Source organism: Octopus sinensis, linkage group LG8, assembly GCF_006345805.1.
Source record: "Octopus sinensis linkage group LG8, ASM634580v1, whole genome shotgun sequence".
Taxonomy (NCBI): Eukaryota; Metazoa; Mollusca; class Cephalopoda; order Octopoda; family Octopodidae; genus Octopus; species Octopus sinensis.
The window spans coordinates 6,651,418-6,678,050 of record NC_043004.1 but is presented as its reverse complement, the minus strand read 5'-3'; the positions used below and the strand labels follow the sequence as shown (position 1 = coordinate 6,678,050).

General features: G+C 36.4%; 1 protein-coding gene and 1 long non-coding RNA gene across 2 annotated transcripts in view; one reads left to right on the top strand and one right to left on the bottom strand.

The window, feature by feature from the left end:
• The window catches only part of LOC115215248 (RING finger protein 44), a 319,144-nt gene that overhangs the window by 253,179 nt on the left and 39,332 nt on the right, over nt 1-26,633 (top strand). The gene's annotated exons all lie outside the window — the stretch shown is intronic.
• Nucleotides 4,658-16,841, bottom strand: LOC118764487. The gene is made up of 3 exons (XR_005000293.1): nt 16,829-16,841; nt 9,790-9,799; nt 4,658-4,830 (listed from the first exon to the last, which is right to left on the bottom strand). It is a non-coding gene; the product is annotated as an uncharacterized LOC118764487 (long non-coding RNA).

Here is a 26,633-nt window from a genome sequence, read left to right as displayed (position 1 = left end):
ATATATATTTATATAGATAGATATACTATGGGTTTCTTTCAGTTTCTGTCTACCAAATCCACTCACAAGGCTTTGGTCAGCCCAAGGTGCCACATAGTGGGACTGAACCCAGAACATGTGGTCAGGAAGCAAGCTTCTTACCACACAGACTACTTCTTTTAAGGAACATAGGGTTGGTTTCCAGATTTCTCTGGCCCATATATTCCTCCCTGGACAGGACACCGATCCATCGTAGGATTACTCATTTTTGCCAGCTGAGTGGACTGGAGCAACATGAAATGAAGTGTTTTGCTTAAGAACACAACACATTGCCTGGTCCAGGAATCGAAACCACAATCTTACGATCACAAGTCCAACACTCTAACCACTTAGCCATGCACCTCCACTGACTTTTAGATGGGTAGCTAAAAGAACAAACATTAGTAAAAGCATGGTGTGTATTGATACCTAAGTTATTGTTAATTGGGAGTGAAGGCCATAATGTTGTGTGTGTGTGTGTGTGTGTGTGAAAAAGTGGAATTTATGAGGACAGTGGGAAATTGTAGTCATTTCACTGCAAACGGGTCTTTAGCCTTCAACTTTTATTGGATAAAAACACACACGCACGTAGTGTGGTAAGAGTAATAGCAGCAGCTGTGCAGGGTTACTATAACAAAAGAAGAGTACATTTAATACTAGTTTTAAAGTATGTAGCCATTTCCAGCTAAGGAGTCAGTGAAAATGTATGCATGTGTGTGTGTCAGTATGCATGTATATATGAGTGTGTATGTATCTGTGTATGTGAAAATGTGCATGTACTTGTGTATGTCTGTGCTTGCATATATGCGTTTGTGTATGTGTGTGTATCAATGTACATGTGTATGCATGTCTTTATATGTGCCTGTGAACATATGTCTAAATATGTCTATGTCTGTATATTGTGTGTGTGTATGAATTGCCTATGAGGTGGTGATGAAAAATTCCTGGCTTTAAGGGTGTCACGAAAGGGTTGGAGGCCCAACCTTTTGAGTTTTTTCACAGGGCTTAGAAAAACTGGAGGACCAATGCAATAACTGTGTAAATCTGAGAGGGGAATAAGTTGAATAAAATCATAATTAACTGCTCCTCCTTTTTTTTATTCTTTTACCCAAAGCCAGGAACTTGTCAGCACCCCTTCTTATATATACACACATGGATATCATTAACAGGACAACACAAGAATCTTCTGGAAAGTTGTCTAGTTGCAGCTCACCTATCTCTCAGTTTGGAATCAGCAATGTCTTGGGAGACCAGCATCACAACACATATGTCTGTGTCAACGGAACTCCCTTCAACCCACATTTTCTTAACACTTAGTGCAGTTTAAGGTTTGGTTAGTTTACGACACCTACACTGTTCTTTCTATTTATAAATAAATTTTTCACTGTCGCTTCTAATTTTACACTTTCCTCTACGTATGATATCACTCTTCACTACTGTGTAACCTCTCCCACACAGCCTATCATTGATAAGCTTCTGAGATAGATAGACACCATCACTCGAAACATGTACTGCTGTTGAATAGAGACCTTGAAAACATTTTCCAAAATAGGAAGATGATAAGCTAATCTCATTCAAAAGGGTCCATGAGATCATCATCATCATCATTTTAACGTCCTCTTTGTCATACTTGTGTGGGCCAGATGGAGTTTATTGAAGCAGATTTTCTACAGCTGAATGCCCTTGCTGTTACCAACCTTTACCTGTTTCCAAAAAAGGTAATATTTCCACATGGCCAGATGAGTTTCCACAGAATTAATGGAAATGATTGACACTGCTTGTATGACAGTGACACACATTAACAACTATCAGATAATGTTAAGACAAACACACACACACCACACACACACACACACGAAAGGCTACTTTTAGCTTCTGTCTACCAAATCAACTCGCAAGGTTTTTTTTATTATAGGAAGCACCTGTTCCAGGTGCCATGCAGCAAGACTGAGCCTATGACCCCATAGTTGGGCAGCAAGCTTCTTAATCACACGGCCAGCTACAAATTGAGAAATTCTATAGCTAGCAATATTCCATATCAATAACATAGCCAAAGATTAATCAACAAAGTTTGTTTTTTCTGGGGTTAGATGAGGTTCAGACAAAACGCTTCATTGCTCAACAATAGTTGATTTTATGATACAAGGTGCAAATCTGATCCACATCAGAGTATTCTTCACATATGTGAAATGGAGCAGCTTATTTACGTTATAAATATTTTAGCTAACATTTAACATAGCTGAATGATTAAGAAGTCACTTTTCCAATCATAGGGTGTGGGGTTTAGTCCTAGTATACAGTACCTTGGGCAAGTGTCTTCTGCTATAGCCCTGGGCCAACCAATGCCTTGTTAGTGAATATGGTCATGTCCAGTAAGTTCACCATCATCAATTCACTGCCTAAAGTACCAGGTTAAAGTACCAACTGTGTCCACCGCCACCACAAGTCTCAGGGAAGGTTTGCATTGCTTTGCCTTTTTCTTCTTTGGATTATATACTGGAGGAATAAATAAATGAGTGAATGAAATGAAGAAAGAAATAATTAACTTAATTGTCCTCAAATCTCCTTGCCATTGCGACTTGGCATCAAGCTTTTTCCGGGGAAATAACATTTGCAGTTGACTTAGCATCATCATTTCTTGTTCAGACTAATACTGCAGTTGAACAATGGGGGGTGGGGGAGAGATCCCTCTGATTCATGGACAGATTAACTTCAACTATACATTGTGTGTGTGTATGTTATATTCACTAGTCTCCACTATTATGTATTGAAACAACTTCTACACACCTTTAAAAAATGGTCTTGCCTACCAATAGTGGATCATAGCTTTTAGTTATTTCCTGACTCTCTTTCTCTCTCTCTCCCTCCTTCCTTCTCTCCCTCCCTCCCCCTCTCTCTCTCTCTCTCTCTCTGCCCTCTTCTAATTCTCTTTATTTCTTTTTCTTTCTCTTGGTCCATCTCTGGTTTGTGTATGTATATGTTTGTGTATGTGTGTTACATGTATATGCATGTATGTGTATATGTATGTATATATACATTATATATATATCTACCAATCTAAATATCTATCTATCTGTATGCATACACACATATGCACACACACACACACACACATATCCATATCCATATATATATATATATATAAACCAAAGCAATATTGAACTGCCGCTAGTTTCTAAAAGAAAAGTAAATACAACCGTCCTACCATTCATTGATAGAAGTATCGATTCTTTTATGTATTTGCTGGGTTTTGTTTTTTTTATTATTTTTTAACATTTTATTTTATTTTCTTTGATAAGTTATTCAAGTTCAGTTTAGTTTGAATTTGAAAACTATTGCTGACATTTCTGTTCCCTCTGGAGTACAGATAAACAAAACACAGCACAGCCCACACAAACACCAATGCGCCGCGTGTGCGCGCCTTCACTTAAAATAACTTGACATACATGTGGGACCTGTTACTTTCAGAGGCGAGGGAAGATGGGAGTGTTGTATGGAGAGTCAGAGTAAAAATGAATGACTCACCAGAGAGAACGGTGGTTGTCTTCCCCTTTAACAGTAGTAATGGTAGCTGTAGAAGGAGTTAGGGGTGATTGTGAAGTGATTGCTGTGGTCCCTAACCATTTTTTGCACCTCAGAGCAGTTTCATGCAATACAATTTTGCCATGGAATGGGGCACCACATGACTAACGAAGCACAATAAAGTTCACACAATATGATTAAGTTATTATCATGTATAAATACAGGCATGGTTGTGCGGTAAGTAGATTCCTTCTCAACCACATGGTTCTGGTTTCAATCCCATTGCATAGCATCTTGGGCAAGTCTCTTCTGCTATAGCACCACATCAACCAAAGTCTTGTTAGTGGATTTGGTAGACGAAAACTGAAGAAAGCTCTTCATCATCATCATTTAACATCCATTTTCCATGCTCCTTGCAGAGAGACTGGGATTTGGTTTCAGAAGTTTAATCCCTTCATTTTTCCTCTCTTTTTTTTTTCTTTTTTTTTTTTTTGTAATCATTGCATTTGTTTTCATTATGCAAAAACACAAACATGTTTGATATACCCTTATGTTAAATGTGGTTATTTAGAGCCTAATTCCTGTATATGCATGTCGTAGCCAGGATTACAGTTAAACAGTTACTACACACATATACCCCTACACAGATATACATGTGAGTACATAGGTGTGTTGTTTTTAGTAGTTAAACTTCAGTTTGTGTGGATGGATGGAGTGAGGAAAGCTTTGGTGGTGAGAGGTTCTGGAGTGAGAGAGGCAAGAGAGTTTATAAATGATAGGAAAGCTTGGAGATTGTTTGTGGACAGATGAGGGAATTTTGATGTTGCTCAAAGCAGTATGGAACCAGCATATGCTGTCAGGCCCTACTGCTGATATTGGGGGTTGCATTCTATGCCTTGCTCTGAGCATAGAACAGGGCTTGCCCCTTTGAGCTGAGAAATGAATGGAATGCCTGGTATGTGTCTTGATGTGGCTACCCCCTCCTAAATAAAATGGGGAATAGGCCTGGGTATATATTTATATAGGAACTTGTAGCCTGTCAGCCTTTCTCAAGATATTCTGAAACACAATGCACACCAAGCAAAATGCTTGGCAATATTTTGTCCCTCTGGTAGTTTGTCTGTCTTTATGTTTTGAGTTCAAATTCTGCCAAGGTCAACTTTTGCCTTTCATCCTTTCAGGGTCGATAAATTAAGTACCAGTTGCATACTGGGGTTCATCTAATCAACAGGCCCTCTCCCCAAACATTTCGGGCCTTGTGTCCAGAGTAGAAAAGAATATTTTGTCCTTCTTTACGTTCTGAGTTCAAATTCCACCAAGGTTGATTTTTTCGCTCGTGGCCGTTTGCCAGCTCTGCCTGGCCCCGTGTCGGTGGCACGTAAAAGCACCATCCGTTCGTGTTCGTTGCCAGCCTCGCCTGGCCCCGTGCCGGTGACACGTAAAAGCACCGTCCGTTCGTGGCCGTTTGCCAGCTCTGTCTGGCCCCGTGTCGGTGGCACGTAAAAGCACCATCCATTCGTGGCCGTTTGCCAGCTCTGTCTGGCCCCGTGTCGGTGGCACGTAAAAGCACCATCCGTTCGTGTCCGTTGCCAGCCTCGGCTGGCCCCCGTGCCGGTGACACGTAAAAGCACCGTCCGCTCGTGGCCGTTTGCCAGCTCTGTCTGGCAACCGTGTCGGTGGCACGTAAAAGCACCATCCGTTCGCGTCCGTTGCCAGCCTCGGCTGGCCCCCGTGTCGGTGGCACGTAAAAGCACCATCCGTTCGTGTCCGTTGCCAGCATTGCCTGGCCCCGTGCCGGTGACACGTAAAAGCACCATCCGTTCGTGGCCGTTCGCCAGCTCTGTCTGGCACCTGTGCAGGTGGCACGTAAAAAACACCCACTACACTCGCGGAGTGGTTGGCGTTAGGAAGGGCATCCAGCCGTAGAAACACTGCCAGATCTGACTGGGCCTGACGAAGCCTTCCAGCTTCACAGACCCCAGTTGACCCGTCCAACCCATGCTAGCATGGAAAGCGGACGCTAAACGATGATGATGATGATCCTTTCAGAATCGATAAAATAAATACCATTTGAGTACTGAAGTCAATGTAATCAACTGACGAGGGGGTGCCAAAAAGTTCCTGTCTTTGGATAAAAGGAAATACAGGGAGATCAGTTAATCATGATTTTATTCAACATATTTCCCCTCTCAGATTCACACACTTATTGCATTGATCCTTCAGTTTTTCTAAACCTTGTGAAAAGACTCGGAAGGTTGGGCATCTAACCAGGCCTTACACAATATCCTTAAAGAACCCCCTTGTACACCCTCCTTTAAACTCGCTAGCCATGTACCAAAATTCAAAACCAATATGAAACACAATGGCTGTGTGCTTCAGATTCTGGACTATTGACCATATGGTCATAAGATGACCTCCTATTAATGTCACTGAATGGCATCCTCCCAAATCAAACACATAATTCTGCTTGCTCCAGTTTGCTTCACAGTATGATTGCCATTCCATTGGTTTAGTGAATGATCCTGGTGTAAAGCTGTTCTGTCTGTGGAAACAGGTAAACCATTCTGTCCATGAAAAAATGGCTATAAAAGAAAATCTCCACATCCAAATTCAATGAAAATATTGCATCGAATTGAGAATCAAAAGTAGGTTGAAGTCTAGTCATACCTGTTAGAAACAGCAGTCATTTTAGAAAATACATTTTAATTATGATTCTACTCCATGGCCACGTATATAGACATGCCTTTGCACTCAGAGAGTGTTGTGTCTCCTATCACAGTGTGGGCTGGTTGTTTCTGCAAATTCACATTATTTTTTGGAACTGTAGGGTTGTGTAGAAACCTTTATCATAATATCCAACCACAGAAGAAAGTGGGATATTTATTGTAACTTCATGTTTTAAAGGCAGAAAACATAGCTGCTGTATTCTTTAGAACTTTTGTAATGAAACAAAATTTTATCAACACAAAGATTATTATGTACACACCATGCATGTATGTGTGTGTGTGCATGTGTCTTTATTGAATATTGCAATATTGAAGCGTCATAGGCGTGAAGCAGTTTTTTTCCTTCTGATTCAGAACAAGATTATTATTATCACTTTTGTGGTCTATGACTTTTCAAAGTATATGATAGATGGTCTAACATATTTTCCTAGTGTATAATAGATTTTTCATATCCCTTCAAAGTATATGGAAGTTTAAACATGATATTGAATTATAAAACAGAGCCTGCAGATGTTTTATGAAAGTCAGAATGACTGATTGATTGATAGATAGATAGATTGATAGGTAGGAAGACAGTTAGATAGGTAGACAGACAGACAGACAGACTGACAGACAGATAGATAGATAGGCAGACAGACAGACGGATAGATAGATAGATTAGATAGATAGATAGATAGATTAGATAGATAGATAGATAGATAGATAGATAGATAGATAGGTAAACAGACAGATAGATAGATGCACAGATATGTTTCTTTATTAGCCACACATGGCTGAACACAGGGGATAAATTACAAAGTAGAGCTTTTCTTTTTTAGGGAGGGAAAAAAAGGTGGGGGTAGGTTTTCGATCAAAAGGGATCGTAAAAAAAAATAGATATAGATAGTTAAGCAGGCAGGCAGATAAATAGATGCACAGATAGATAGATAGAATTGATGTCCAAATATGTAAATAACATTTCCAAAATAAATGTAAATATAAAAACCCAAGCTAAAGAAAGAATACAATATTACAATATCTCATCATTTCCGGTGTGGGTGAAGTCTGAGGTTTTTCTGCTTCGGAATGGACACTTTTATAGAATCCTGTTTCATGTTCACACAATGGTGTCAATTTAATGATAGTTTACCATGTGAATTGGTAAATTTAGTAAATATCTGATCACATTTAGTCTCATATTTATATATATATAGGAGTGGCTGTGTGGTAAGTAGTTTGCTTAGCAACCACATGGTTCCGGGTTCAGTCCCACTGCATGGCACCTTGGGCAAATGTCTTCTACTATAGCCTCGGTCTGACCAAAGCCTTGTGAGTAGATTTGGCAGACAGAAACTGAAAGAAGCCTGTTGTATATATATGTGTGTGTGTGTGTGTGTATGTTTGTGTGTCTGTGTTTGACCCCTGCCCCACTACCATCGCTTGGCAACTGATGCTGCCATGTTTACGTCCTCGTAACTTAGTGGTTCAGCAAAAGAGACCAGTAGAATAAGTACTAGGCTTACAGAAAATAAGTTCTGGGGTCAATTTATTTGACTAAAGGTGATGCTCCAGTATGGCCACAGTCAAATGACTGAAACAAAGAAAAGAATATATATACGACAGTATATATAGTAAAGTATTTTGTCAGAGATGTTTTTGCAACAGGAAGTAAAACCCTGAATTGGTTACTTATGTTGACACATTGAATGGTGGGAATTTTTCAGTTTGGCTCCTATAAAAACGCACTGGTTAGGAAGATTTTTTTTTTTAATGTTGTGCATCTAGGGAAAAACCAGTCTGACAGAGCCCATCCTTTCTTATACACTATATTCACAGCTAGCCTGCCCACACTTCTACTTTAGTGACTCATCCGCGGTGATACAGTGATAATTTGAGAGTCCACTTGAGTCTTGATGACAGCCAACACAGTGTTGGTGACAGAGTATTAGTTTCTCTCTCACCCAGTTATGTTCTTGAGTTGGTCATCCTTGCTCTCTCTCCCTCTCTCTCTTTCTCTTTCTCTCTCTCATTCTAAAAGCTTGCTTAGATATTGCTTGTTTAATACATGAGGAGAAAGATTAAGAATCTTAATCAATCTTGAAGATTATCAGGAGACATAAGATAAAGTTATTATTAAGAAAGTTTGGGGAAAGCTAATAGCATTTAATCTTTAATTGTATGCGTATGCGCACCCGCACATGTGTGTGTGTAAGAAAAGAGAAGGGAGCCTTTGATTTATTAGATTCTAAGCTATTTTGATATCCTCTCTGAACTCTTTCAACTTCATTTCTTCTTCTCTCCTTACTTCAATTTTCTATACGATCATGTTTTTTCTCTCTCTTCCTCTTTCTCTCTTTTTTTTTTTCTCCCTTTCTTCAATTCCGCCAATATTTGATGTCTAAAGAAAACTTTGAATCTTGTACTCTTGATTTGATGGTTTAATAATATCAGTGGAGAAGGAAGCAAGACCCCCCCCCCCACTACACGAGCACATGTACACTGACGTACACACGTGCACATGCATACTTGCACACACAACCCCCAGGTAATTCTTCTGTTAACCATTCCATGTCTCAATTCTGATATTACAGCAATTCTTTCTTCTTTTTTTTTTCCCCCTTTTCCATGTAAAGTTCCTATCTAAAGACAACATATATAGATTGGTCTTTCCTTAATGTTGTGTTTCCCCCCCCCCACTTCACTTTCTGTTTCATTTGTCCTTTCATTTCTGTCTCTCTCATTCTCTCCGCTTCTCTCTTTCATATGTACATATATGCAGACACACATACACACACTCACTCACTCACATATACACACTATACTTGCTGGAATTTCTCATTAATTCTTACCACACCATCACCATCACCACCACTCCCCACCAAAAAAAAAAAATCTTACTAAAATTAAATTGTATCCCAGAGTACACACTTTGGCTGCTGAGGTCATTATCAGTAAGCAAATGAAATTGTAAATGCATTTGCTAAAAGCCCATTGTTGTTGTCATTTATGAATCCCCACCACTGCCACCACCCTTCACTATCATCATCATCGTCGTCATTGGTGATCTTGTCTCTGCCAGCATCATTGTCATCAGATATATGAAGTCTCTCCTCTTGAACAAGCAGCACCAACAGTGGTTTATCTAAATTATTATTTCTGTTGGTTTTTGGGGTTTTTTTGAACACTTGTGTACAATTAACTTCTGTTAATAACACAAGCACTGAAATGTGTGTGTGTATGTGTGTGTGTACCATATTTATTCTCAAGTCAAACATTTTTTCTGTTAGGACAAGGTATAAAATAGAGCAAATTTCTTTATCTTTTAATATCTTTTACTTGTTTCAGTCACTAGACTGTGGCCATGCTGGGGCATTGCCTTGAATTTTAGTCGGACAAACTGACACCAGTACTTTTATTTTTAAGCTTGCTGCTTATTCTATCAATCTCTTTTTGCCAAACTGCTAATTTGGTAGGGATGTAAACATATCAGCACCGGTTGTCAAGTGATTGTAGGAGACAAACACCAACGCACACACACAGATACAATAAATGGGCTTCTCTCAGTTTCCACCAGTTTCCACCAACCAAATCCACCAACCAAAGACATGTGGCCAAGGTGCCACATTGTGGGACTGAACCCATGACCATGTGGTTGAGAAGAGGAGCAAACTTCTTCCCACACAGCTATGCCTGTACAAGTAAACATAGTATGTATGCTTGCGTGTGTGTGGTGGGGTAGATAGATAAATAGATAGATAGATAGATAGATGGTTCTTCATTTGTTTGCTTTTCTTGACTGACCCTTTGTTTTTTGGGGGTTTTTTTAGGTCAGTAAATATTTGGTTTGATTCTTCCTGTTACTTTTCAATCATTCTGTGATAGATCTTGTTTTATTTCCTTCACTTCTCTCTGATGGAAGAATGTTAGATTTCCTCTTAGAGCTTTTAAAGTAATAATCTTTGAATTTATTTAATGACAGAAATTGTTATTTGTTATAATATATTTTATATGAAAAGGGCTATTTGTTGTAATTTACTTATATGTATAAGTGTTTGATAAGTGCCAGTGCACGAAGCTCTCAGAACTTGAGTCACTCGGTTGCTTCTGCTAAATATTAATAATATATATATATATATTCACATGTATGTATATAGCTATTCTCACGAAACTATCCACACTTATAAACCAAAAAGAACTTAAGTGTTAAAAGAAACTTCCATAAACTACGTATACCTCAAATGCCAATCTAGCTTTAAATAATGGCTCATAATACAAATAGTTAAACACCCTTGGAAAGAAAAGAAAAGGTGAAAAGCTACCTTTAAAGACTGAAAACGTATTATTTTAAAGCTGGTTTGGCATTCTAGATAACATCGTTTATAGAAGACTTATTTACATATTTTTCAGTGTCTCTGTTGTTACATTCTAAATGTAAACACACACACACACATACATAGACAGACACACAAACACGTGCACATGTGTGTGTATGTATTACGAACCTACTAAAATCAACTCATTTAGCAGGTTCCCAACCACCAGATCTTATTCTGGATACAATGGTGATTTTCAGTCGACTGTTTTCAAATAGGAGCAGGTGTGGAATAAATAAAGACTCGAAGAGGAAGTCTAACGTTCTTCCATCAGAGAGACTGGTATGGCTGTGTGGTTGAGAAAATTGTTTCCAAACCATGTGGCATTGGGTTTAATCCCATTGCATGGTACCTTTTGGTAAGTTTCCCCTTTTATAGTCTCAGGCCGACCAAAGCTTTCCGAGAGGATTTGGTACATAGAAACTGAAAGAAGCCCATCGTATGTATGTGTGCCTATGTCTTGACATCACAGGATGTTTGTACACAAGCATGTTGTTTTGTTTGCAGTCTTCCATGAAAACCATGTCTAGCTATGGGGAAGTATTACCTTGCTTGGAAACAGGTGGGGGTCGGCAATAGGAAGGACATCCAGCTGTAGAAAATCTGCCTCAGCCATGCAAGCATGGAAAAGTGGATGTTGAATAATAATCCTTTCTATTATAAGCACAAGGCCTGGAATTTGGGGGAGGGTGACAGTCGACTACATCGACCCCCCCCCCCGTACTCGACTGGTACTTATTCTAAATCACCCCCCCCCCGGAAGGATGAAAGACAAAGTTAACCTTGCCTGGCATGTTAATGATTCTGCCAGCTCGTAGTCTCGTCTGTCGATGTTGAATAATAATGATGTTGACAATGTGACACTATTCAGCTGACTTAAATAAGTTACACCTCCTCTCTTTCTCTTTCAACACACATCATGTATTCAGCTTTAAAATAAAATACATTTAACCCTTGAACATTCAGATTATTTTGTCAATTCACTTTGCTCTGAATTTATCAGGCCTTATCTCTCATAGCTTCGAGATTTCGATGATGTGATTGTTTACTTTCTAGAATGACCTTGTCGGCTAGGTGTGAAAGATTAGATCTGGCAGAACGATTTGGCTGGATATAGTCGGTTTAAATGCGAAAGGGTTAAAGTGGTGATAATTCTAGCCTCAAATGTGAAATATGTCTCTTGCTGTCATGTATATTTAAGTTACTCAACTTTTTTTTAACATTTGAAAGCACAGCACAGTATTTTTAATATTTGTGTCAGATTTCAAATTTTATTTTTGCTGATGATTGGAAATTTTTAATGTATTGATTTATGCAAATGGTATGATTCAATTTACTGATAATCAAATCATCACTCATTTAAGTTTTTTTTTTGTTGTTGTTTTGGGGGGATTTTTTTTCTTTTAATGTAATGCTACTGTATTTGATGGCATAAAAGACACTCAGGCATATTAGATGCATCCCAATTTCAGCAATCATATTCAGGGACAAAAGTTTTTAGTGCATTAAACCATGTAATATAGGCCTAACCTCACATGTAGGACCTGGTGTGATTTTTAAAGGCAAGTATGGTACTCTGTGTCTTATCTGATAATATCCATTGGAAAATATAAACACACACACACATGCATGCATGCACGCGTGCACACACACATTTAAAGAGGAAAGGGAATTAAAGCATATGTACTGATGAAGTTACTATTCTAAGCTTTTCGCTTCATTAAACTACTTTAAGGCATCATTTATCATTGTTAAATAATTTCATATAATGTGTTTCCATTGATCAGAACTAGGGGTTTTTTTTTGTTTTTTTTTTTCTTCTCCTAATTCTAACGTCTGAACAACTAACTGCAAATATATAATTACAGCAAAAGACTTTTGGCTGTCTGCTCTTCTTAACATTAACTGCATTATAAGGAATGCTTCCACACATTCGCCATCCCTCTGCCCCCCCCCCATATGCACGGACATGAATATCTTGGCTGAGTTGCAGTTGCCTAAGATTGCTTTATTCATTCAGCTTTAACATTTTTTCTGGGTTTTTTTTAACACCCATTGATGCCAATCTCCGAACATCAGACCTTACTCTATAAACCAGGGGACCCCAACTACTGCGCTGCAGACCAGTTCTGGACCATGGAACATACAGTACCAGGTCAAACAGAAAGAATAGATTTTTTTATTTTATTTTCATTTTATTGACTATTGGAGTCTGCAAACATGTTTTACATACGTAATCATCAGCATTTAACATCTGTTGTCCAGGCTAACATGGGTTGGATGGACAGTTTGACTGAAACTGGGAAGATGGAGAGCTGCACCAAGCTCCACTCAGATTTGACACGATTTCTACGGTTGGATGCCCTTCTTAATGCCAACCACTCCAAGAGTGTAATGGGTGCTTTTTAAGTGACCCTAGCATGGTTGCCAGTTACGTGGCACCAACATCAACCACAACTACAAGTTCACTTGACTTGTCAAGTCTTCTTAAGCACAGCATATTGCCAAAGGTCTCAGTCACTTGTCATTGCCTCTGCGAGGTCCAACATTCAAAGGGTACTTTTTATTATATGCCACTGGCACAGGTGCCAGTTATGTGACACTGCCTTGGCTATGACTGCAATTTCACTTAGCTTGACAAGTCTTAGTTGTATATATATATGTAATAATTAAATTACATATTATGCCCTTTCTTGTGTTTTGTTATGCTTGTGAATCCCTGGTCCATAGGTGAAAAAAATGGTTGATGAACACTGCTATAAACAGCTTAAGAATTGGAGCAGATTAGTGTTAGACCTCTAATAAGGGAAATAATATGGACTAAAATCTAAATTTAAATTTTCATTCTTCTAAGTTTGGATTCTAAGTTTAGATTGAAAGGATATGAAGCTGAGTGTGTGAAGTAATTGTTTGGCTTGAATTGCTGAATGTTTAGGGGTAGTTAAAAGTAAAATGCAGCCATACAAAGCAAGTTTTTCCTCACCCAGATTGTATTGAAAGGCGTGTGTGTATATATGTATGAAGATATTTATGTGTACTTATGTGCATGATGATAATATCTGCATGGAGTGTCTGTATGTTTCGACTGTAATTCTTATAATGTGAGGGGAGTGTAACATTATAGTGTTAGTATCCAAGGGAGATAATATAAGTTTTTGGGGTTTTTTCTCATTCTCTTTTTAAGTAATTTTGGCTGAATTTTATATTCTAAAATATGACGTTTTTGCAATCAAACCTTTCTCTATGTCTATATATCTTTATGCTAATTAAAAATAAGGTGCTGACTGAGCAAGAAATAGGACCAAGCTATACAAAGGAAGAGTTTAAATTTTGTAGCTATAAAGAAGAAAAAAATTCACCTAAGAGAATCTAAAATTGAATCTCAAAGAAATTTCTAAAAAAAAAAATACTTGAATAGGAATTTTGATGGCACGCATACATGATTATACACATACAAAAATTTCATAGACTATTCTTTTTACTGCTGACAAATGGTTTCTGAATTTCTATAATAGATTTTGGCAGATTTACTGAGATATTTTATTCAGAGAAATAGTGGAAGAGGAAAACTGTGTTAATCAGCACAATTTTTGAAGATTACACTAACATGCCTTCCTCATCATTTTTTGTTTTCTATCTTTTGGAAATTTCAGGCCATAGGAATAGTTCACACACACACACACACACTCACTCTCTCACTCTCTCTCTCTCTCTCTCTTTCGTTTGTATATGTTTATGCAAATGTATGATAACACTTATTCTTACAAAAGAAGTAATCAAAATTATACACACACACACACATTCTTTGTAAGAAAGAGAGTGTTATCTTTGTTGAATTATATTAAATACATACCATCATTCATGAAAAGCATAATAATATTTATATATATATATATATATATATATATATATATATACATAGATACATGCACACATGTATGCATACATACATTATGTGTGTGTGTGTGTGTGTGTGCAGGCATGGTCATTCAAAAAATTGAATTGAATTGAAATGTGGTTGAGAAGCTCGCTTTGCAACCACATGGTTTTGGGTTCAGTCCCACTATGAGACACCTTTTGAAAGATTTGGCTTCACCCTATAGATTAGATGATTCTATTTACTTTTGTTTTGATTAAAGTATCGATGATTGATTTTATTAGTTTTGGTTAGGTCTGAACATTTCAGGCCTACCTTACATAGAGCAGCTTTATAGAGATTCCTCCTAATAAATGCATCTCCTCACATCAAAAACCTACATTACGTGAAGCTGGTGTTTTACAATTATGTTGTCTGAGAGAAGCAATGACAGCTTAATGTTCCTTGTATCATGAGGTAGTGAGTTCGATTTCCAGACCAGGCTGTGCATTGCTTTTTTGAGCCAAATTGTGTCGGCCTTTGCTTTTCCCTTGGATAACATGGGTGGCATGGAGAGGGGGGGCTGGTATGCAAGGGTAACTGCTGGTCTTCCATAAACAACCATGCTTGGACTTGTGCTTCAGAGGGGAACTTTCTAGGAGTAATCCCATTGTCATTCATGACAGAAGGGGCTCTTTACACTTATTTTTTTTATCTTGAATTTAACACACTGTCTAGCCATAATTTTTAAACCTGTTAACCTTAAATGTCAAAAATCCGGTACCTTCTCAGTACCTTACCCTGGCCAACATTGACCCTTTTTTAAACACCAGTCCTATAACCAAGCAGTACATTTAGGGTCTGTCTAAATACTTACTTTGTGAACTAAACTGTGAAGATGTTTACATTGGCTAGCTACATCAAGTCCGAGATATGACAGGAGTCAGACTTACTTACATCTATAAAATAGCCACTTGGACAAATAGACGAGTTTGTGGTTAATGTTTGGATTAAATATTTGATCAAATTGTTGTAGATTATTCTACTACAGTGATTTGTTAGATATGTCAATTATATTTGTAAACCACAGATGTGTTTCTATATTTTCTATAAGTGTCTCATAATTTCTAATACTTTTGAGATATTAATTTTTTAATCATCATCAACCTCATCATCATCGGGATAACATCCACTTTTCCATACTTGCATGGGACAAACTGAGTTTATTGGGGTGGATGTCCTTCCTGTTTCCAAGCAAAATAATATTTTCCTCTGGCCAGGCATGTTTGCACAGAATATTGCAAATATACAACACTGCTTGTATGACAGTGACACTCATTTACAACTGTTTTCAATGATAATAATTATTTCTTAAGCTGAATGAAATAACCACTCATTTTGTTTCTCTTGTTTTTATATCCATTGTTTTCCACACTAGCATGAGTTAGATGAATACATTATTGAGGTATTGTTTTACAGCTGAATGCTCTTCCTGCTGCAAATCCTTATTGGGTTTTCAAATAGGGGATTATTCGTTTCACTTGTCTTCATTGATACAAATCCAGCAAACACTTTCTTAACTGGAGAAGCAACAATAACATCATCGTTTGTATCTGGCAAGTTTTGGAGAAGCACTCCATCACACACACACACATTATTGGCTTCTTTCAGTTTCTCCCACAAGGTTTTGCTCAGCCCAAGGTTATGGTTGAAGATAGTTGCTCTTGTTAAGCTCACCGGGCGAAATGCTTAGCGGTATTTTGTCTGCCGTTACATTCTGAGTTCAAATTCCGCCAAGGTCGACTTTGCCTTTCATCCTTTCGAAGTCAATAAATTAAGTACCAGTTATGCACTGGAGTCAATCTAATCAACTTAATCTCTTATTTGTCCCTTCTGTGTTTAGCCCCTTGTGGGCAATAAAGAAATAAGAAGATAGTTGTTCTAGGTACCATGCAGTGAGATTGAACCTGGCACCATATGGTTGGAAAATGAACTTCTTAACCACATAGCAATAATTGCACCTAAAAGCACTACTTAAAAAAAGAAAAAAATTGAGTGTGTTTTATGATTCCTTACCAACTGATCATCTCTCAGCTTTGTAGACATCAGACAAGGTTTATTGGAAAGACATTAAACATATGGCTCAGAGATTTTAGTTCATATTTTAATGATTTTCACATAAATTACCAATTTCCTAACTGGTACTAACTTCTTCAACAGACTTGATGGTATTACAATATATTTGAATTTTTCAAAGATGATTATCAACTGTCGGACACTTTCGTTGCAATATCAGGATATATTGTCGTGCTAAATTATAATGGAAAATACTGTTTCCACCACCATTGGTTGACCTGTTAACTAGATAACTTTTTAAATCTATTTCTTTTCTATGTACTCTTGGCAATAAAAATATTTTATCAAGCTAAGGAATCGTTTCAGCCTACCAGAAATAGCAGTTAAATGTTTCTCAAGTCAAACCTGAAGAGTTTTAAAAGGGAAGGACATTTTTGGATTGTGTAAGTCCCAGATACTCTGTTTGAGAAAAAAGGAGATAACATAAAATATTATATACTTAGGTTTACCCCATCAGGGATAAGCTGGTCCCAAACAACAACAAAACATTAAACCTTAGCAATACTCTAAGTAAGTACAATTAGTAATATTATTATTTAGTCCTCGTTTAAGGCAGCAAGCTGCAAGAATCATTAATGTGTGTGTGAAATAAAATACCTAGTGACATTTCTGCCACCTTTTTACATTCTGAGTGCAAATTCTATTAAGGTTGACTTTATTTATATCCTTTCAGAGTCAGTAAAATAAATACCAGTTGAGCATTGGGGGTCAATGTAATTGACTTGCTCCATCCCGATAAAATTGTTGGCCTTGTGCCAAAACTTGAAAACATTGTCTAGTTCTTCTTTTTTCTCAGGCAGCCTAATCAAACAAACCTATGACAAGAGGCATTCCAGTCATGACCAGCCTGTCTTTTTCCTAACCATATTAATTCAATATAACCGAGTTTTCTAAGATGTATATGATTTGAGAGAGAATTGGTTGCTGTTTCTAACAGATCAAGCAACAGCATAGAGACTTCTCTCATTAACATGTTGTTAACTGCCATGGCCTGTTACTGGAACTTGCTGTATTTCGCGTGGTCACACAGCATACTGTTTAATTACAAGGAAATGTAATTTTTTTGCATTTTTACAAGCATTTCGTAATTGGAATTTAATATTTAACATTCACGTTATTTAAATATCCTCGAAACCATGTCAAAGGCACAGGATAAAATATTTTCTCAAATTATGAAAATGTGCCACTGATGATGCATGTGGCAGTTGTGTAAAGTTTGCGATGAACCATTGGTGGTACGTGTGGCAGTTAACGTGTTAAACATTGTGATTTTTTTGTGTTTGGTGTAAATATCAATAGGATATTGAATCAATGGCAGATGATATATATTGTAGCTTTTTTTGGTGATTGTAAAGCTATACTAGAGACCGTCCTTCAGCTACCATAAAAAAAAAAACCATGCAGTTTGGATTCAGATTTATCATTGCTGATGACTGTGCAGCATTCACTTTGAAGGTTTCCACTTGACTAAGCCTTTATATTCAACACCATGTGATCGACTTCATTTCAATGAACGGATAGTTACAAAAGGATGCATTTGAATGAATAGTCATTTGCAAACTCCATGTGACAGACTTATCTGAATAAATAGTTTGCACAACACTCACTGAAAAACTAATCATTTGTCTATAGAGTATAAAATAATTTTTCCTTATTAAAAAAACATAATATATACAAAAGAAAAGAAAAGAAAAGAAAAACTTGTGTCTCCTACCCAGATGTCAAATTTAAAGATTACTTTGATAACTTAAGCAGTGTCTATTTAATAAGGTTTTCACTGTATGTGTGTGTGTGAGAGTGATAGGAGACAGTTTTGTTTAATTTTAGAGACAAAAGAATAGACATTATGAGAGAACGTTGATTATTACTGGTACCTGTGGTAACAAGTTCAGAGATGTCAGCCAGCTTCACTGGTCTAGATTTTTTTCTTTTAATTGGTGTTGGGCACATATAGACTGGACATAATATCTTATTATAAAAGATAGTTAGTTTACTTCATCATGTCTTAGCTCTAGTTTTTCTAGAATTAAGCAACCAAAAGGAAATCATCCCTTGGATATGACTCAAGCTTTCATGACAAATTGAAGCAGTCAAATAGTGTGTTGTACAGAGGGAATATTAATATGTATGTCTGCAGAGCGATATGAACTCATATCTTCAGTATAACTGAATTGATTCCTACAAAGCCATGGTTTGCTTTACTGAGAACTAACTGAAACATTATAACTCCTATTACATGAATTTAATAATACAAAGAAATTACAGTCCTATCTTTTTTTTATCTGTTGATTAGAATTTTTTTTGTTTGTTTTTTTTTTGTCTTTGATATAATAGTCTTTGGAAGTCTTTTCCACTTTTTTCAGTTTTTTTTTTTAAGCTTTATTATTAATGCCTCAGTGCCTACAGCTAACAATTCATCTTGAGCAGTATTTAAGAAAATGTTCTTGTAGCCAAATTGAAACACACTCACTCTCTCTTTCCATACATACACTACTAAATAGGTCTGAATATATCAAATAGCATTTTCTTAACTATGTTTCTATTCTATCTCATTTTCTTTTTAAATATCCAATTCTAACTTGTAATTACATAGTCAAAACATGTTAAACCTGTAGGATCACAACCATCAGTGGATATAGAAATCTACAAATAACCTTTCTAAGTGTCACTTTAGGTTCTTCAAAAGCTAAAGAAATTTTAATTATTACTTATCCTCCTCCTTGAATTTCCTTCTTTCCTCAAGGCTGTCATCATCATCCTCCCTTGAACATTACTATCTCAAGTCCTAGGGCTCATAGAGCTGGTTACTCAGTTTCCATGGAGCATAAGTGACCAAGATCACAACATTCTCCCTGAACTGGATGCCAGTCCATCGTACATTTACTCATTTGCAGTTGAGTGGATTGCAGCAACATGAAATTAAGTATTTTGCTCAAAAACACATTTGGTTTTAGAATTGGAACCATAATCTTGTAATCATGAGCCCAATACCCTAACCACTAGGCCACCTGCCTTCACTCAAGACTATGACACTGCCATAACCCTTTAGCATTCAAACTGACCATATCCAGCTAAAATATTCTTCCCGTTTTATGTTCAGTCCAACCAGATCCGACCTTGCACACTTACTCTACAATGTCATTTTAAAAGTAAACAATCACATCGTCAAAATCACAAAGTTAAATGTTAATACATGATTAATTCAAAGTAATATGAATAAATAAGCATTACATTTGACAGAGGAATGTGGATGCTAAAAGGATGAAGCTCCATTCCCTTCACTGTTAGTCTTTGTAAATTTCTCCCATTGCAAGTTTCTTTTTCTTCTCTTCTAACTACCGTATTTTAATATATATAAGGAACCCTTTTTTGTTAAAAATTAGGCTAAAAAAATAGAGGAATTTCTTATACATGGACAGCATTATCATCTCTTACAAAACCTTTTTTCCAAATTTTAAGCCCCCAAAGTTAGGGTGTTCCTTATACCCAAGGGTACCTTATACACGTTAAAATATGGTAACTATCATGAATCTCTCTTGTTTGATATTACTGAATTATTGACTTCCTCATTGAACTTCATTATATTTTCTTTTACTGATTTCACTTTATGGTCTGGGACTATATTGATTCCGGTGCTTCGTCTGATATTTTACTTCATCAAATGTGGAAATAGGAAATAGCAAAGTCAACCTTGTGCTAATTTTATAAATCTTAAAATAAGTGACTTCTAATTTAATCACAAGGCCAGCAATTTTCATAGGAGGGGATTAGTCTGTATCATTGATTCAATTAATTACTATCTGATTTTATTGATGCCCAAAAAGGATGAAAAGCATGGTTGACCTTGGCAAGGCTTGAACACAGGACCTAGAGTGTTGGAAGAAATAATGCAAGAGAATTTTTTTTTTCCTACATTTTAACAATTGTCACTCTACTGTTCATTATTCTATGATTTATAAAGACTAGCAAAGTTAATCACAACAGAATTTGAAACCAGAATCTTTTATCTGTTACTTGTTTCAGGCATTGGACTGTGGCCATGCTGGGGCACTGCCTTGATAGGTTTAGACAAATAAGTCATCACCAGTACTTATTTTTAAGTCTGGTATTTATCCTTTCGATCTCTTTTGCTAAATTGCTATCTTGTGGGGACATAAACAAACCCACACCAATTGTCAAGCAGTGAAGAAACAAACACAAAGACACACATGCATAAACTAACTATCTATATATATATATATATATGTGTGTGTGTGTGTGTGTGTGTGTGTGTCTGTATAGATAGACACACACACACAACAGGCTTCCACATAGTTTCTGTCTACCAAATTCACTCACCCAGCATTTGTAAGCCTGAGGCTATGATTGAAGACACCTGCTTAAGGGCCACTCAGTGGGACTGAACCTGAGAACATATGGTTGCAAAGCACTCTTCTTAACTACACAGCCAGAGTTCTGCCTATGAATGTAGAAGAATAAAAAGCGAAATAGAACCATTTCCTGCCAGACTATATATTATTAAATTATGAAAATATCTTTTAATACATTTAGTTTAAGAGAAAGAAAAAAAGTAAATTAACTTCCTCTTACACTAAGTCTTATTAACTGACGAAGCCATTATTAAAAATAACAAGTTGAGCATCTAACATCACAGAGGTTTTAAGTTCTCAATGCCTTTGGTCTGATTAGAGCTTTTCACTAATATTCTTCTTTTACAGTTATTACTTAAATTTTGTTCATAGAATTTTTATGACAGACTCACTTGTATTTCATTATTTCCCCTCAAGATAGTATTATCTTAGCTTGAGGGCATTTTTCTTTTAAATAATCAATTATTTTCCCCAATTTTCTCTTCTTATTTTTGTCCTCATCCTAATCATCTGACATAATAGCGCTTAAATATCAAACTATTATTTTGGAAAGTAGCTGTTTTCAGTGTTTCTTTCCTGTAACAATTGACAATATCATACAGTGAAGTCCTACTAATAAAAAAAAAAAACAAGCTCTTGGCACAGTTAAAGTTTTCATCTTTTATCTTTCACTTGTTTCAGTCATTGAATTGTGGCCATGCTGGGGTAACACTTTGAAGAGTTTAGTCGATCCAGTGTTTAATTTAAGTCTGTGCATATTCTATCAGTGTCTTTTCCTGAGCTACTAAGTTGTGGGGATGTAAACAAACCAACACTGGTTGTCAAGTGGTGGTGGTGAGAGACAAACATAGACATACAAATATGTATAAATGATGAGTTTCTGCACAGTTTCTGTTGACCAAATTCAATCACAAGGTATTGGTTGACATAGGGCTAAAATAAAAGGCACTTGCTCAAGGTGCCATACAGTGGAACTGAACCCAAAACCATGTGATTGCTAAGTGAGCTTCTTAACCACAGATGATTTTCTATGCTGACACATTCTGATATTTTCTTCATAATCATTTTTATGCTCTCCTTCTCTTCTACTCTTTGTACTTCATATTGTCAGATGCAGCATATTCTCACTTAATATTCATTATCCATTCTCATAATGTGGTCTTTTGCCCACCATCTACTATTCAATACTTCTAAATCTCAGCCACTTTCATTTTTCATGCAAGTTAACACTACATTCTGTTGTTTTCTTTTCGTGCCTTATAATTTAACACACTCACCGGTAAAATTTCCACTTATTCTTTATTTAATTTTACCGATGAGTGTGTTAAATTATAAGGCACAAAAAGAAAATGTCTCTCCCCAGACACAACAGAATATGCTTCAACACACAAACTCACATAAAGAATCTTGCAAACTAAATCCAACAATGAAAAATTAACGCTACATATCCAACAGATCATGATTCTCTCTTTCTCTCTCACTCTCTATTCATTATTTCATTTGCAAGGAGTGAAAAACCTTTTACTTTCAACAAAAGGGACAACTCCCACAACATATATTGCCCTTTTTCATTCTATCTGTGATACTTTCATTAACCCTTTCATTACTGTATTTTGAGATGCTCTGTGTTTCTTTCAGTTACTTTAAATATAACAAAGAATTTAGTAAAATAACTTAGTTTTCGTTCAGCTAGTGTTAGGAACATAAATTGTGACTAAGGTTTAGTGGAAGATTTTAATTCAAACCTTATGAAAACAAGACATTTGTACTCAGAGCCAGATCCGGTTTCAGCCAGGTTTGTAACAAATGAGTTAAAATCATTTCTTGCATTCACAAGGTTACCACAGATAGCAAGCTGCCTGAGCATTTTAAATTTATAAATTTCCTATTGTGGTTGCCTCTACATACACCCAAAGTGTATTAAATGTGGTCCTCTGTCGATTATCCAGAATCTGACTGCATCTTTTTGCCCACCCATTATTTTCATTGATTATACAATTTTTAATTTGTATCTACTTCCTGCATATCAAACTGGAATTTTGCACTCTCTTTTACCAGAACTTTGGTCTTAGCCCTTAGGCTGTAGATCATTCAGCAATACTTTTTGGAAGGTGGGGACACCAGCTTTGTCAAATTCTACTGGGAACCACATCATCCTCTACTTTCTCTCATTTTAATTGCAAAATCTGAAGAATTTTTCACCTACTGTGCTAAGAATACTTGTTTTTTTTATTTTAGTATAGTCCATAAGGTGGTAAACTGGCAGTCATTAGCATGCAGAACAAAATGCTTGGTAGAATTTCTTCCAGCTTGTTCTATATTTTAGAGATGAGGAATTCTGTACATTATTTACATTGGACGGATATTTGTCCTCATCTTGTTTGTTATTACCACAACGTTTCGGCTGGTTTACTCTCCAGCCTTCATCAGGTGTCCTGGTAGAATTTTGAACCCAACCTTCAGTTCTCATTCCTAACATATTTTTTTGCTGGTGTAATTATTATTTATACACCAGCAAAAAAATACCTTAGGAATGAGAACCCAGGGTTGGGTCCAAAATTCTACCAGGACACCTGATGAAGGCTGGAGAGTAAATCAGCCGAAACATTGCGGTAACAACAAACAAGATGAAAACACATATCCATCCAATTCTTCCAGTTTTATGTTCTGTGTTCAAATGCTGCCGAGGTCAACTTTGCCTTCCATCCTTTCACAGTAAAATTAGTATCAGTTGGGGGTTGATGTAATTAACTTAATCCCGCCTCTAAACTTGCTGGCCTTGTGCCAGAATTCGAAACTATCTTATTACAGTTGATTAAACAACATCCCTTAAGTGTAATCAAATATATGACATCTGATATTTTTCAGACTTCTTACCCTCATTCTTAAGCTTGATACTAATTGTTCACCTATCAATGTTAATAAGAGAACTAAGATAATAAAATTCAAACACATATCTGTGAAATCTCATCGCAAGAAATACAGGACACCAGCAAGCAAATTTCGGGTGTACTCAAACAATTAACGTGTAAGATCAGATTGTAAACATTTTTACTCTTAGTCTCGAAATAAAGACATGCTTTATTGTTTAATGTCAAACTACATTCTCTCTCCACTTCACTAGTTTGTCCCACGTCCTTTTCTTAGTAATATCTGGACACTCCTTTTTTTTCTTCTATTATTACTACAAGGAATGGATTCCAAGTACAAATGTATGCACCGAGGTGACATACCTTGGTTTCCTCATTTATTTTTCTTCTTACACATGGAAGGTTTCACTTTGAAAACCGAACCTCTTTTATTTGATGTGACATTCCAAGGACAGGCATCGTCATCATCATCGTTTTAACATCGACTTTTACAGGCTTGCAAAGGTCGGACAGAGTATATTCATGCAAATTTTCTACAGGCGGATGCTTTTCCTGCCGTCAGTCCTACCCTGTGTCACTGTTACATCTCATTTGTTTTTATTTCTAATCTAATTTATTCTGCTGGTGCATAATTCTGATGTCTACCCATTTAAAGTAAATAAGTTGCTGCAGACGTAAAAACCCAGTTCAGAATAAAACACACCCAAAATAAAATACGTCCTTTAATCCTTACAACTGCCGGTGGAAGAGAGTAGATTTCTTTTCGTCCTTTAATTACATTCGTGGTATTTCGTCCGTTAATTTTTAGGATTGACTGCTAATGTTTTCAGATTGTCAAGAACTCCGTTGTATGTGAACATTTGAGATTCTACTCTTCTCTTCTAGCGACATCAATTTCGAGAGGTAATATTTATGCCCTGTTAAACGTGGATGTTCTGTTAGAATAAACTATACTGCGGTAGTTACCTTGAGAGAAACTCTCCTCTTCTCGTTTTTATTTTTTTATTTTTATTTTTATTATTATTATTATAAGTGTCAATTTTTATTTGAAATATTTTCGTGAGCCCTTTTTTTTTTTCTTTTTTTTGTAAATTTTTCACCTGAAATAATTGGTAATATTTCGTTTGCCAGATGCAACGAAATTTTTAGAAAAAAAATTAATAAGTAAATGAGTGGAAATCGAACCGGTGAGTGTGTTAATGAGGCACTAAAAGAGAATGACTTTCCCCAGACACAATAAAATAATTGGTGATAGAAACACTAAAATTCGGATGACTTTCATATCAAGACCTTCGAAGTAGCCGAAATGTAGTGTATGTATGTATATATATATATATACACACACGCACATATACACACCACTGGCCAAACTATGTGATTTATTCCCTTCCTTCCTAAGGCGACCGAGGAGAGAATATAAATGCGGCATTTATTTCTCCTTTCGATGAAAAAACTTATCTGAGAGAGAGTGAACTTAATAAAGGCTACTGCCTAGATAGACTTAGGCTTTTTTTTTCTGCTTTTAAAGACGCGTCGACATGAAGAAGCAAGACCATCATACTGACCTCCAGCCCAATAGTAACGTTATAGGAAAGGGAGGGTCTCTAACGATGTTGTCCCACCGCTTGATAAATATATTGATAGTTTAGGCCAGCTGCCTTCTTCCTAGCTGGCTTTTGTATAGTGCGCCTAGCTCTTCTTCCCCCACCTTCAATGCTTTCCCCCTCTCTCTCGCTCTCTCCCTCTTCCTCTCTCTACGCCTCTATCTACGCCTCTATCTATCTCCTACCACCACCAACAGCCACATTTATACTTAGCTTCAAATCGATGGCACCTTCCAAGTGGACCAGTTCTTACTCACAAATGGCTTCAGCATCTTTACCGTCTGAATATGTTTATTTATCTGCACGCTGCTGTAGGAGGTAAATTTTATTTTATTTTATTTTATTTTAATCAACGATTTTTTTTTATCTATCACAAATATATATATATTCATCAGTGTTTCATTTATTTCCTTTTCCTTGAATTAACGAAGAAATCTTAACGTATTTCTGTGAAACGATACAGCATTTAACTTTGGGTTATAATACTGTCGGAAACTTCACTCAGTATAGGAATCGTACATGTAACTATATCGACTTTAGTTTCACAGAAGAAGGCTAAATCGGACGAGTCTATACGAAGGATTTAAATTCGATAAGCTATATATATATTTTTTTTCGTCTCGATCCAATATTAAACACGTGTCTTTCTTAGTATGTCTCTAATGACCCCCGACCACCACCATCGTTGCTAACGCTAACTGCCACAGACGTCGCTAACTTCTACCGTCAACTCTAAACTCAAATTTCGTTGATATATATTCAACGATTATTCCCTTTTTTTATCTGTTGTATATATTGCGTTTCTTTTATACGAAAAACGTGGACGTGTATACTACAGTATATACGAATATATATATACACACACACACATATACAGACAAATGAATATACCGCAATATACATTTCCACGCATTTTTGTGTGTATGTGAATCCTGTTACAGAAATATATGAACTGCGTGTGTGTATGTATATATATATATATAATATATATATATATACATACACACACACACAAACAAAAAAAAATATTTGAAATATTAACTCAATCAGTTATACTATTTAAATAACCCATACTAATACATATATTATTTATATATATATATATTATATATATATATATTATATATATATATATATATATATATATATATAGAGAGAGAGAGAGAGAGAGATAAGTAT